Source organism: Petaurus breviceps, unplaced genomic scaffold, assembly GCF_028583685.1.
Source record: "Petaurus breviceps papuanus isolate PSGF00001 unplaced genomic scaffold, PetGlider_PUasm1.0 185, whole genome shotgun sequence".
NCBI classification, from domain to species: domain Eukaryota; kingdom Metazoa; phylum Chordata; class Mammalia; order Diprotodontia; family Petauridae; genus Petaurus; species Petaurus breviceps.
The window spans coordinates 8815557-8827488 of NW_027185797.1; positions in this window are offsets into that span (position 1 = coordinate 8815557).

Sequence of the window (11932 nt, forward strand, 5' to 3'; positions counted from 1 at the left end):
ATAAGACTGAGAGCCCCCTGAAGGCAGCAACCACGTTTTGGTCTCTTTGTATCCCCAGCATTTAGTATGGTGACTGACACATAGTAAGTTCTTAATAAATCTTGCTGACTTGGTTTAAGTCTGATGGGTATCCCTGTCCAGTAGATTGACCATCAGAGGAGGGGTGAACATGTGGGACCCAAAGAACCAGGCTGGCCAGAGGCAAGAGAAGGAGGTTGCTGAAGGAGAGGCAAGCAGGACACACGTGATCTCTCTTCTTCATGACAGACCTTCAAATACTTGAATTCAGTTCTCGTGTCTGCCCACGTACTCCCAAATTGTCTTTTCTCCATCCCCATTTCCATCCAGTGCTCATATGGCCTGGTCTCAAATCCCTTCACCATTCTCGTTGTCTTGCTCTGGAAGCCTGCCCAGGGCAGAGAACAGTGTGGCTCCTAGGTTTGGATACCACAAGATGCCATGAGCTTCTGGGGCTTGTCCATTTCCCAACTGTCCACGACAGGAGAAAGACGCCACTGGCTTCTTCCTAGGCCACTGAATCTGTACCTATGGAGCCCTGGGATTATTCGTCATCTTTTCATCTGTCTTATCTATTACTGGGTGGGGAATCTATGGCCTTGAGGCTGCATATGGCCCTCTAGGTCCTCAAGTGCACTCCTTTAACTGACAGAAGGCAGCCACAAGTTCCCTGGGCCTGCTCCAAAATGATACCAGAAAAGGGAAGTTACTTACTCTCTGTCACCAATGATTAGATTTTCTCTCTTCTAACTTCTTCAAAAAATGAAGCTGAAATTCCTTTAGACATAACAGTAAAAAACACTAGAATGTTGATTTCTCTGATGATCCATCTCATGAAATCAACCCTCAAATACTGGTGTGCCAGCAAAGGCATTGGACTTAGGAGTCAGAGGCTCTGGGCTTTCATCCTGGCTTTGCCACTTACTTTGGCCAGATATGATGAAACCCTCTGACCCTCTGTAAAACAAGGGGACTCCTAGAACAGATTAGATTGTCTCTGGGTCTCCTCCAGCCCTCATCATCATTCTCACCCTAGGTTACTTACACGTATAAACTTACTCTTTGATTTTTTTCTTTATCATTAATTTTAAATTCAGCAGCTTTTGAAAGATCCCTGCAAATTTCCGCTCAAAAACAATACAATACTTATTAACCCTATAAGTTTCAATTTTTTCAGAAGAGAGGAATTGTACTCAGCAATAAGACTAAGCTAATATATAAGTTATTGTCATTAATTGTCAGCACTGTCAGGTTCTTGGCATGTATAGATTGTATGGGTAAATATGGGTAAGAAAAAATATTTTTAAAAATCCTGGATGAGCCTACAGCAGCTCTGAGGGAAATGGACATGCCCTTAAGGTGTATCAAGGTTAAATGGCAGGGTTAGCCCACTTCATTTGACTGTCACCCCTCATCCTGCCAAGAGATGCATTTTCTTCTGTTCTTTTTCCTCCCAAGATTCAAAACAATCCAGGGGTACACTTGGAAAATTTATTTCTCATTAATACACTTACATTCTCTTTCTCTTTAATTAATTAGCTTGAGCCCTCACCCCAGTTCATTAAATATGATCTCATTAACTGGTGAAACCTCCTTTCCTAAAAGTAATTACTCTTACATAATATATTAACTAATAAAATAAAAAATAAAAAAAGACACAGACAGCTATTTACAGTATTTCAGCTATGCAAAAAATAATAGCCAGGGTCACTTCAAACCCTCACTCTACCTGTAGATGATTCCTTATCACTTAGAAAAACACAATTTCACCAAGAAATTCACTCAATATATCGATTAATATCTTCAAATTTTCATACTTTTCCCTAAGATAATCAAATTCAGTGTCTTAAGAAATAATCTCTATACGTTCATTTTTCTTTTGTCTTTTCTTCAATAATCAACAAAAAGTCTTTCCAAAATGTATTTCCAGCACATTGCTAGCTCCTCATATGTCACACAATCCTTGTAAGATAATACTGATGATAGTTCTGATGAGGAAGTTCACCTCATCTTCCTCCCCTCTGTCTTCTTTGACCTTCTTCATTGATTCTCCCAGATCACAAAAGACACACACACACACACACACACCGCTGTCCCTGATTCCACAGGAAGGAGCACTTCATATTAAGACATTCTTCAACTGACTTCCACTGATAGCTCTAACTGCTTCTCTTTACATTCTATTTGGCTCTTAAAGATATAGCAACAGTAGCTATACTCTCTAAGGGAGAGCCAAGGGAAATAGGTATTCAATAAAGATCTTGATATGATATGTTTACTCTTTTAAGTTCGTGTTGTAAGTAAGATCTTTGGCCAAAAGCAATACAATCCTGATCTAAAATCAATACATTTTAAAATGACCAAACCAACTCTTGAATGGCCACAGTTTTCTCACCACAGAATTCCTTCACCAGAAGTATTTGAACTCTTGGCATAGTTTTCTTGCCGCTCTGAAGAACAACAATAAAAGGCCAGACAAAACAGGACACAAGAGCTCCCGGCCCAAGTAGATGGATTGTTGGTAGGGTGTGCATTGCAAGTGAAATAATGGACTTAAATCAGAACTTCAAAAGGTCTATAATTTCATTCATACAGACACTGCTCCAGTGATTCAGCTTTAATTCCCTTCTTCCAGAAAGAGAAACACATACACATAGACCGTAAGAGTTAGCCCCCAAAATATCAAAATTGTGGTGATAAGCTGTTGTCCTAATTTCTGCTACCATTTCCCCCTCTGATTTAGCCTTCTGTGTATCTGGGGCTGAGACAATGGACTATTATATATCTGCATTCTGGCGGGGATTAAAACATGTAAAGCAATCTTGGGAAATTGGAGCAAAGATGCCTTCAAAGGCCTAGATGAACTTTTAGTTTGACCTAGCATCACAAGAAATCACAAGTACGGGAATCTCAAAGTTGGAAAGGACCTTAGAAACCAGACCCAAACCTTGGCTCAAGGTCACACATACTGTCAAGTATTGTGGCCAAAATTTATATTTAGGTTTTTTTTTTCTTTTAACTCCAAACTTTTCACTGTACCAAGATGCTTCCCACATCTAACTGGCCTTGATGCAATGCACAAGATCCAGATGGAAACATCATCTTGGGTCATGTGGAAAAGAATTTGACATTTATGCCTCATTCCATCGTCTGAAATCAATTAGGATGAGGCCTTTCCTGATGCCCCCAGCGACTAGTTCCTACTAACCCCCACCAAAACATCACCTTATCAGTCAACAAGCATTTATTAAGAACCTACTACGTTATGTGCCAGGCATTGTTCTAAATGCTGGAAATACAAAGAAAGACAAAAAATCCCTGCTCTCAAGAAGACATTTGAACAACTAGGTAAAAGCATACTATAGAGGTGTTCCAAAAGCCTGTAGTCTGATTCTAAATGTCCACTTCTCCAAGAGGCCATCCTTTTTGTCATCCATTACATTTAAAGAAAGTGCTCAGGGTTTACTGAAAACCAAGTGACCAATTGGAAGGAAAATGGCATTTATACTTCCTGTCCGTGATCTGTGGAATGTTTTCCATTAACTCCAAAATTTGGCAAAATCTCTTTCCCAATGTGGATTATGGAGGTCAAGAGCCAGAGGACACCGTTGTAGTCACTGTGTCTAGCTCCTTCATTTTAAGATTAAGGAACTTGAGACTGATAGACTTAAACGACCTGTTCAATGTCACAGTCTCACAGGCAAGATCAGGGCAAGAGACTGGCCTCTTGGCTTCCTGACTTCCAGTCACTCGTTAGTCCCATGTTATCTCAGCAATCTGTTCCACTCTGTGTCCATATAGAAGCTACCATAGCTGTTCTCCTAACTTCAAATAGTATTGGTGTTAGTATTATTTTATTGTTTTAAATTTTTTATGCCACACTCATCGGCTAATCTGAAGATATTTTATAATTTAATGCCAAAATTTTGTAAGTGTTTTTCTTTGGTTTATTGTCTAATGTTATTTTTTAGCCTTCTGCTGTATTTCTTGACTCTTATGAGACTTTACAATGTTATGTGGTTTTTGTCTAGTTTTTATTAGAATAATGTTTATTGAAGATTTCCCCTATTAAAAAAACATACATAGGAAAGAGATAAAATACATAGATCAGAAATCAGACTTGGTCTCCATGGTGTGCAAGATACTTGAGTGCACACATGACATATAAAGTATGTTCATTATGTTTTCATTGTTACAACTCCCAGTGGCCTCATTAAAAAAGCATTGTTCCCAAAGTTAAATTATGTGCATCAGAAAATGCAGGAGGGGGTGGTAGAGCTGGGGGTGGAAGAAACCAAACAAGAGAAAACTAAAAGAATGAATAGAACCACTGATTTAGAGATAGAAGGGACTTTAGGGCCAATCCAGAGACATTGAACCAACCCTGAAGATGACAAATGGTGGCCACAGCATTCTTATTCAGGTCTTCCAATTCTCAGTACAACTCTCTTTTCACTGTACCTCAAATTTCTTCCTTTCCTCCTCAGACATGGTGCAGCAGTGGTTCTAAACACTGTCTAAAAACAGGGCATTTAGCTTGACTGTCTCAGTGCCCTCCTTTGGTGGGTAGCCATAATCCTAGTTAAAAAGTTACATGGTTCATTCATCTAGCCTCAAAGACATAATGAAAAATGAAGGACAGATGAGATGTGACTTATGTGCCCATTTACTTGAAATGTCTCACATCTTCACCATTCTATTAAAAAACAATTTCTTGAGTCCAATAGAACAGTGCAAAGTATTATTAGGAGAGCTGCTCAAAGAAATGAGAGGGGGTGGCTGCTCTGAAGGAACCAGCTGAATCCTTGAGTGTACCAGAGGGACTGCGCAATGGGAATCCTCTCCGAGCCAGCTGCAGGCCCTCATGGGGGGCTGGTTTAGCCTGCTTTGGGGCACACATATCAGAAGGACCCAGTGCTTCCCTTCAGAGCACATTCAGTTTACTCTGAGACTGTTTCTAATCTCTTAACCATGATTGAGCTGAAATTGAGTACGTGTCTGAAAAGCCCAAAGCAACCAAGGGAAGAGGCTTCTCCTTCCATTTACAGTTCAATTTTGCTCCCTGGAGGAGGCGAGGGCAGGTGAATCCTTAGGCTGGAGACAGAGCTAGCAGGAGAAGCCTACTTTCCTCACCTGGATGAATGTGAAGATGCAACACAAGGCCCTGCTATTGATTTCTATCTCTGGTCTATTTTTTCCTTCCTTAAAGGAGTACAGAATGGGCTAAACTGCAACTCTGTGAATTCTGGTGGGCTGACGGAGCCGCTACAGATCTGGGAGCTGGAGTTCATGCCTGTGTGGGGGCTGAGGTGTCTGGTCCATCAGTACAGCCCCAGAGTGCCCAGCACCCAATCAGCAGGGGACTGCCCCCATAAGCTGCCCTGTCCACTGGCTATGGGACATTTGGAGTTAACCTGATGGAGGAAATGTAATGACTGCTTTTTGTTTCAGCCCAATCTAGAAGAGTGTGCCCATGTTAGGTGGAAATGTTTGAACTTCAGGTCTTGTTACATCTTCTCAGTCACTATTTCTTCATACAAACTAATTGATGTTAACTGGTTAAATGAAACTGGGGTGCCAATCACTGGCAGCTGGTATCAGAGAGCACACGGGAATGACAATTTGTGCCCATAGTATTAGAGAATCCCATTACCCCTTATGCTTATCCCTAGAACCTCGATGGGGATCTGCAGCTAGCTAGCCTTCTGGGGGACTTGGCTTGTCAATGGAAATACAAGTTAGGATAAGGACCACTCAGAATTCATCAGGTCTATATTAGACATGCACATGTATACAAATGACAGTGGCCATTAGACTGGTTCAGTGCATGAGAATCATAGAGATACCCATGTGGCTCCAGAGCGGGGAGTGGTCACTTCTGGCTTGGGAGAACAAACAGAAAAGGCTTTATGGAGAAGGTAGAATCTAAGATGACTGAAAAGACTAGTGAGTTTCCATAAGTGGAAAATGGAGGCGGGACAGAGAGGACGGAGAATTTCTGGCATAGGAAAATAAATGAGCAAAGGCATGGGAATAAGAAAAGCAGGCAGTGTTCAAAAGACGGTGAGTAATCCAAAATACGACACAGATTACGTTGAATGGAACTGAGGCAAAACCAGAAATTGTAGATTGGAGGCAGATTTTGGAAAGCTTGAGAATTAGAGTGCGGAGTCTGGCCTTCATGTGATGGACAAGTCCACCAGGAAGTTCTGTGCAGTGGAATGTGACTAGCACTAATTAAGAAGATTAATCTGGCAGCAATGTGTAGGAATGAGTAAAGGCATCTTCACTTGAGGGAAGGAACCCAGTTTAAAAATATCTATGCCATCTATACACACACACACACACATACACACACATACACACACATCTCTGGGACCCCACCCTATGAGCTGAATCCTCTTTGCCTCCCCAGGGACTGAGGTTTAAGGGGGGAGGATATGTCCCATATGTTAGGGGATTATGTTTCTATATTTGTGATCATGCCTTTTGAAGTAAACATCTCTATGCCAAAATTAATCTGTTAGTGGTTAATACCAATGGAATGAAGGGGTACCATCCTCCATAACTGAGGGACCACCACTGGTTGGAGCCACAGCCATTTGCAGAGAGCTTAGTAACCCCCATTCTCTGTAAGGGTACTGGAGAACACAGGGAGAAGTGGCATCTCACTTGCCTGGCCTTCTAGGCAGTAAGGGCCAGGTAGTCTGTATTCACAAAAATTTTTGCTATCTTTGCCACTTTACGTGTAAGGTGAAACCACAGGGTTGTTTTGACTTGTATCTCTTACTGTTAGTGATTTGAAGCACTCTTTCTTGTAGTTAATACTTTGCAATTCTTTTGAAAACTGTTTGCTCATACCTTCTAACCTAGAAAAGTGGTAAAGTTTTAATCTAGGTAAATATATGGTATAGTGAATACATTTAGGAAAGAAATGAACCAGATTCCACTCAGACAATGGCAGATTCTGAACTATTAGGTATTGCTTATTCATTCAAACACCTATATAATACATGCAGAGAACCTATGAAAGCCAACGGGAAATCAACATAGACTGTTGCAAACATCTCTCCTTGGAGAAAAAGTCCCCAACACAGCTAAAAAGAGACTGGTAGTAAAGGTATGAGAAAGTAACAAAAGCAGTATTCTAAATTTGTTTAACACCCCTTAAACCCTTCAAAACTCCTCTGACTACTCTATTTTTGAGACCTAATAGAGCTTGAAGGGTCCAGGAAAGAGCAACTAATATGAAAAGGGGATAGAAACTGCAAAAAGGAAGGCAAAAATGGGAGGGATGTTAAGATTTAGAGAATAAACACCAACTTGTTCAAATAGAGTTCCTGAAAGGCCAAATTTAGAATAAAAGTCCACTTTTGTATAATGGAGAGAGAGCTTCTGAAGTGTTCTGAAAGTACAAGTTGAAGAACTTCATATTTTAATTTACATGCAAGGGAGATGTTTAGTTTAAACACAAAAGTGTGAAGTAATTTTCTAAACAATTGATGGTGAAAGGTAGTTAACTGATGATCCAACAATTCTGTAATCAACCTGACAGAATTACAGGGTACCAGTCACTGGATCAATCAGGGAACTGTGACAGCTCTAGAGAACTACAAACTAGATCCGCCATGCCTTCTGTGGCTGTGAAAAAGCAAGTATCAGCTCTGGGGAAAGGCCATCTTTCCCTTGTTCCTCTGGGAGGTGTGGCATTTACGCCCCTCCACACCCATCCACAATGGCTCTTGCAGCAGAGGCATGTGGCAGCACCGAAGGGAAGAGCTGTAAGTCATTCAAGTTGGGGAGACTAGCACATGGAGCCGAGATCCCCCTTGGGGCAGCAGGCCTCATATTTGAGACTCCTATGGGTCTTAAGGTATGGAGACACCCTTGCTTCTGCCCCCACTACCCAAGTACATAATAAAATGGTTCCGGGATTTCTGCTGAACTTGAAGCTGGAGACAGTGAGGCCACAGTCAAGCATCAGGACCACGACCCTGCCCCCTTCACAAGGCACAGGTATAGGTAAGTCCCTCCTTCCTTGTGAGCACTGCAGGTGGCAGTACTCACCCTTATAAGACACAGTTGTGAGAGCAGCCCAAGGGAATGGGAGAGAACTTGCCACTATCATTTCCATGTCTTGTCTTTGAGCCGACTGTGGTCCCTGCCTATCAAAAGGTAAATAAGTGGGAGCTCCTAAGCTAGAATTTCCACACTGAATTTGAAGAATACCTTGAACATGAGGTACTCATCCCTGGGGAGAGAACCCAACATCCTCCATATGCAAGTTGGGAAGGCAGCCCCCAAAAGGCACTACATGTGACATCCTACTTGACAGATGTGTTGTTAACCTGTGAGGTTAATATTGGGAAAGATGTTAACTATACCTTCCTATATCTTACTAAGACTGGTAAGAGAATATGATCTTCATAGCCCAAGGATTTAATCTAATGTAGAAATGCTAACATGTGTTGTCCATATACTAAAAACACCCATGTTTTATTTTATAAACATGTTCTAAATGAGTAGCTCTTGCCAAGCAGCTTACATGTGCTCTAATTGGAATTCATATTTTACTCAGTAATAGGCAGTTCAGATCCTACAGATCTCCAAGCCCCAGGTTCAAACAGGAAAGGGAAATATAGAAAAAGAATTTCTCCTCAGTCCACTCCTATTCTAAGACTCTAGTACGAGGTCTGCTTTCAGAGCAGAGGGACAAAATTCTAGACTGAGTTCTTCATTGCACAATTCAAAAATTTCTTCCAAGGCAGAGAGATGTGTTGTCTCTATCCATTCTTTTTTTCTTACAGACAAAATATGGGTGGAATTGTAGACATAGCGTATTTATACAAACTTACATCGCAGAGCCACTGGGCTTCGTGTCAAGACCACAAGTTCAAACCTACCCTGAAACACTCAGTGGATGTGTGATCCTGTGCAGGTGATTTAACTTGGATCTCAGTCTTCTCATCTATAAAATGGAGGCAACGGAACCTACCTCAATCAGGCTGTTCTATCAACCAAACCAGGTAATATATATGCAAATACGATTTATAAAACTTAAAAGCACTGTTATCAATTTGGCCATGAAAAAAAATGCAACAAAGATTATAAAAACCCCAACTCTGTGGGCTACTTAAAGTGCTATGCTTCCAGGGATTTCTATAGCTTTCATATACTTTATATAGCATTTATAACGTAAAGTATCTCAGACAGAAGGATGTTTGTTCTATTCTTAAAGACCCAGAGAACTGGTTACCTGGGACTTTTATATAAAACAAAGCAAAATGGCCATATTCTTCTCATTCCAGTTTTAATGAAAGTACATCCTACATATGGAATATCAGGATGCCTTGGGAAAATGATCTACATATCGAACTACAAAACTTTCCATTCCATACCAGTTAAAAATGTAAAATATAGTTCCCATAGAGCTTAATTGTATACTGGTAGAGCTCCAAGTTTTAATACCAGGAGACTTTTTCTCCATTTTCCTGGGATTGGCCCACAGCTATAGTCATAATAGACAGATGTTAAATCTGAATGCAATGTAGAATTTCCTATCATTTGTTTGCTGTGCAGATTGGGTATTTTGCATGAGCATTCAAAATGCAGGTTTATTGTTTTAACTTCTTACATTTATTGTCTTCTACAACCAACTATATAACCTACAGATGGAAAACTCAAAATCTTTGATGGGCGGTGAGGAATAGCACAAAGAAAGACATTACACATAATGTCAGTAAGGGTTAGACTAGTTTTCAAAATATGTAGAGGAGCTATACTCATTTAAAAGGAGTGTCTCAGGAATTCAAAATGTTTGTATTCAACAGCTGGACCTACTTTGTAATACCTGGTCAATGAAAAACACTGCAGTGTTTCCCCTTTATTGTTCTACCCTCTCCACTATTTACCATTTTTGTGAGAGGGAAATACAACTGCCTGATTTCAACAACTCCAAATTGTACACACATCCTATAGCAACTAAAGGTAGTCAAAGCTATTATGCCTGTTATGAAGACAACAGTTACCTTTAAGGAAAGCTAACATGATTTTCAGAAGAGGTAGCAGAATACTAAAACCTAACAGAGAAGTGCTGTGGAATGCTCACGTTTCCAAAAAACAATAACTTCTAAATGCATATGCTCCTAGGAGGCAGAGGTGTGAACTAAAATTAAATAGTTAAAAATAAACCACAATGGAAGGGGCTTTTTGGTTGTTGTTTCTAAAGTATGGTTGTGTGTATAATCATGTACAGACTTTTAGGAGCTTTTCAATTTCACCACTTTTCCTTTCTCAGGGCATCACATATATTTCTTTTAGAAATTCAAACAAATCACAATTCTGTATATTAACTCTTTTGGAAGAAATTGAAAATAATCTGAGATAACACAAAATCAGGCCAATATAAGTCCTAAAGTGATTTGTACTCTAGCTCTGGGGCTTCAAATATGGTAAACTTTTGTTATTCTGCAGTGAGTGGGCTGAGTGTTCTGGCTAATCCGTTATTTCAAACCAATCCAGCAAGTTACATACATCAAGTACCTACTAGGTTCAAGACTCTGAAAGAACTCCTGCCTTCAGGAAGTGTGTAACTTATTGGTGGCAATATAATACGTGAAGAAAGCACAAAATGGTACAGTGGGAAGAGAAACGGTTGAATTCAGAGGCTGTGGGTTCAAACCCTTCCTAAGATTTCCTATCAGATTGCCTCTGAGTCCCCTTCAGTCCCAAATGAATGATAAAAGTAGCTGACAATCTGTAGAGAGAGCACTACTGAACAGTAACGGTAATCAAGAAAATCTTCCCATAAGGACACGATGAGCTGAGCCTGGAAAGCAGCTGAGTGTTCCAGGGCCATACAAGGAGGGCTGTTCTAGGAAGGCTGCAGAAGCTTCATGGGCTCAGTTTTCTGGGAGTTCAGTGAGTTAAGTGGAGAGTAAGATGCACAGAACTTGGCAAGAGAAACAGGAGCAAGACTGGAATAGGTTTTAAATGCCAGGTTCTTGACTTAGTAAGGTTACACCTGGGTCCAGTTTTCTTGTGGAAAAACACACTGTCCATGTTACCAGTTTTCTGAGTGTTAGAAAAACCTTAAAATACTGAAAACCCAAACTACCCTGTACATGAGGTCATGTTGCAACAGCTCAGGAAATGTTTTCCAGGATTTCTCAATGCCTCCTTTCAGTGTTCTCAGTTATCCTTAAAAAGGCAAAGCACAGAAAGAAGGGAGCACACAGAAATGAAAACTAGCCCCCCAGCACACTTCAGGTAGACAAGCAAATGTTAAGTACTTGTGTCATCCCACTTCCTTTCGTGATTTGTGGACAAGCAAATGTTACTTGTGTCATCCTGCTTCCTTCTGTGATGATTTTTATTGCTATTACAGGTTTTAGCATGTGCAATTCTGTGACCCAGGAAGAGACTGCCCCTGAAGCTGACATGCTTATCCTGGATCAGAGTTAGCAGCAGGTCATGCCTTGTGGAGAAGAGCTTCAGCTACCTTGACAACTCAGTTCTTGCTAGACTTCAAACTACACACAGAGCTGCCTTCACTGTCACAGCTGATGCAAAATGAAGTAAGAGAGACATTCCAAGAAGGAACTGCAACAGAAAACAACCAAGGAAGGAATTTTATTACCTGCTAGCAGTCCCCATTTGTTAATTTAAGCCACTATTTGCAGCTTCTTCACCCCACGTGGATTACAGGTAACTTCATTTTAAGTAAGTGAGGTTTGCCTAGGAAGAATGCATGATCTATTTTTAAAAAACCCAAACCCAAAACCACACATCTGGAATAGCAAGACAGTGTGGCAGAACCAGGAGATGGCTAGCAAAAAATTCCTCCCCAAGGGTCTGAAGGCATCCCAGAATCAGTACTGTGAAGCACAACTCCTACTATCACCACCAGAAGCTC